Source organism: Chenopodium album, chromosome 3 (genome assembly GCF_948465745.1).
Source record: "Chenopodium album chromosome 3, dcCheAlbu1.1, whole genome shotgun sequence".
Classification (NCBI taxonomy): domain Eukaryota; kingdom Viridiplantae; phylum Streptophyta; class Magnoliopsida; order Caryophyllales; family Amaranthaceae; genus Chenopodium; species Chenopodium album.
In genome coordinates this window covers 72,317,439-72,320,228 of record NC_137836.1, presented here as the reverse complement: position 1 = coordinate 72,320,228, position 2,790 = coordinate 72,317,439, and the positions used below count along the sequence as shown (strand labels likewise).

Genomic DNA, 2,790 nt, shown 5'->3' with positions numbered 1-2,790 from the left:
TACAATTTCTTCCCTTTTTATTTCAGCTATTTTAATTGCTTTTCTTGATTATGCTTTTAATTATTTACTTGGTTGGCTTAGTTATGATGATTAGTGAGTAGTTTCATTCTAGGGTTTATGGGGATCCATAATAAATATGAAGAGATAGTTTGTTAATATTGATTATTGATTTTGCATGATAATTTCTTATTGAATTGTTTTAATTCTCTAGCAGATGTAATTTGATTGTGAATGTTTAGCAATATTGAATTGATGAATCGAGCAGATGTTGATTTAATATTAAAGGCTAATTTTAATAGGAACTTAGGTCTAGTAAATTGCGAGAGCCTGTTAGATCTATGTTGATTAGTAAATTGCGAGAGCCTGTTAATCATGTTATCTATGCATTCTTAATTATTAATTACTTCGTTCTATCCCGGAATATTAATTATTGGTGAACCTGTGACCCTAGGCTTCCTTATTATTGTTTCTTTTCGCGATCTCCCTAAACTTATTCTTCGTAGTATAGAATTCATACCTAAAAATATTGGTTACTTAGATAATTTAGATTATAATAATTAATTAGAATTAAAAAGACCTGTTTCCCTGTGGAGTTCGACCCTACTTCCCTATCTACTTTAGTTAGTGATTTAGGCAATTATTTTTTATTAGGGGATACGACTTTACCCTGTCAAAATTTGGCGCCGTTGCCGGGGAGACGGTTTTATTTTTTTTTTCTGATTGTGTTTGTAGTCTAGATTATTTCCCTTTTTGTCTCAGAGAGCGATAGTTCTCTGAGACAAATCTCACATTTGCTTCTTGTTTTTGTTTATGCCTAGGTGTTCCAGATCAGGTTATATCCCATTCGATCCTGAGATCGAACGTTCCTTCCATAAACAGAAAAATCTCTACAAGCAAATCCCGGCGGATTCTGGTGATAATAACAATAATCACCGCGATCCTCCAACTGATTCTAGCGATTTTGAGGCATCATCAAACGCAGAATCAGAGATGACGGCTCCAAAGAAGCTTAGTGATTATTCACAACCAAAGCTTACGGATTTTCCACATCTCACCCCTACTCCGGCTCTTGATGGGGTTCAATTCGAAATCAAACCTCAATTTATAACGATGATAGAGAGGAAGCAATTCAGTGGAGCCAAGGGTGAAGACCCGAATCTTCACATTGCCGACTATTGTCAATATTGCAACACCATCAGGCAAGCCGGGGTCACTCAAGACCAAATCAGGGAGATTCTTTTTCCCTTCTCTTTAACTGGAAAAGCTAAATTGTGGTTTAATGGCTTAAATAGAACTACACTTGGTATAACTGACTGGGAAACTGGGAAACTCTTGTTTTGAATTTCTATAACAAGTATTATCCTGCAGAGAGAACAGCAGTACTACGGAGTGCGATTCAGAACTTTGCCCAAGAAGCCGATGAATCTTTATATGAGGCTTGGGAGAGGTTCAAGGACTTACAAAGAGAATGCCCTCACCATAATTTAGCGCAATGGCAGTTAATCCAAGCCTTTTATAACGGCATTGGAAATTCCTCTAGAATAATTTTAGACTCTGCAGCTAGTGGGAGATTCATGAATCTTAATATTGATGATGCAGGTCAGGTTATTGAAGATATGGCGATACACAATTCCCAATATGGAAATCCCAGAGGATTTGCTAACAAGGGGAAGCATAGTGTCGACTCTGTATCCTTTTTGCAAGCTCAACTAACCTCTATTTGCCAAAAATTAGATAATCTGAGCACTGCTAATGTAGCTAATGTTTCTGCAATTAATAATAATTCTAATGAGGCTTTCTGTGAAAATTGTGGTATTGTAGGTCATTGGGAGCAAGATTGCAGGAGTTCCGTGGAGCAAGTTAATGCCTTCCAAGCTTATAGGCAGAATAACCCATACTCCAACACCTACAATCCTGGGTATCGGAATCATCCGTACCTTTCCTATCGGAGCACTAATGTTCAAAATCCACCACCACAAGAACCACAGGGGCCACAGCAGCAGAAATATTATCATCCCAATGCTAGCCAGAAGAACCAGCCACAACAACCCTCCCCATCTTCTGACTCTTCTCTGGTGGAAATTAGAGCAATGTTGGCTAATATGCAAAAGCACATGGAGAGCAGAGATGCGACAATTGATCAAATTATAGCGCATAATAAAATTATGGATAATCAAATTGCGCAACTCTCCGCTACTCTACAAGCCCGCCAACAGGGAGCCTTGCCGGCACAGCCTACTAGGCCTACGGATCAAGCATTTGCAATTACTCTACGGAGTGGTTAAAACTATGAAGGGCCCTCTATGCCCAAAGTTGATGAACCTGTTTTATCAAATAATGCTAATCTTGATTCCATTAAACCAAACAATGTAGTTGATAGCCCTGCAGGGCTAAAGGATACAACTAACATATCTAATTCTACATTGCAGGGTACAACTCCAGAGAAGGTGGCTACTCCAGACAAGAATAATAATGTTCCAAAGCCAATTATCAAACTTCCTTTCCCCAATCGTCAATTGAAGACAAACTTGGATAAGCAGTTTGGTAAGTTCCTGGAGGTGGTAAAAGATTTGAAGGTAACATTTCCCTTTACTGAATTGATCACACAAATCCCCTCATATGCAAAATTTATGAAAGAAATATTGACGAGAAAAAGGTCTATTAGTGAGGTAGAGACAGTAGCTTTCACTGCAGAGTGTAGTGCCGTACTTCAGAATAAGTCTCCACCTAAATTAAAAGATCCGGGTAGTTTTTCTATCCCTTGTCATATTGGCAATCTCTTGATTGATA

The 2,790-nt window shown here is 38.2% G+C and overlaps 1 non-coding gene across 1 annotated transcript; it reads right to left on the bottom strand.

Moving 5' to 3' along the window:
* Positions 1–1,379: 1,379 nt before the first annotated feature.
* On the bottom strand, positions 1,380–1,486 carry LOC145625747 (small nucleolar RNA R71). Its single transcript, XR_014110653.1, has one exon. It is a non-coding gene; the product is annotated as a small nucleolar RNA R71 (small nucleolar RNA).
* Positions 1,487–2,790: the final 1,304 nt, after the last annotated feature.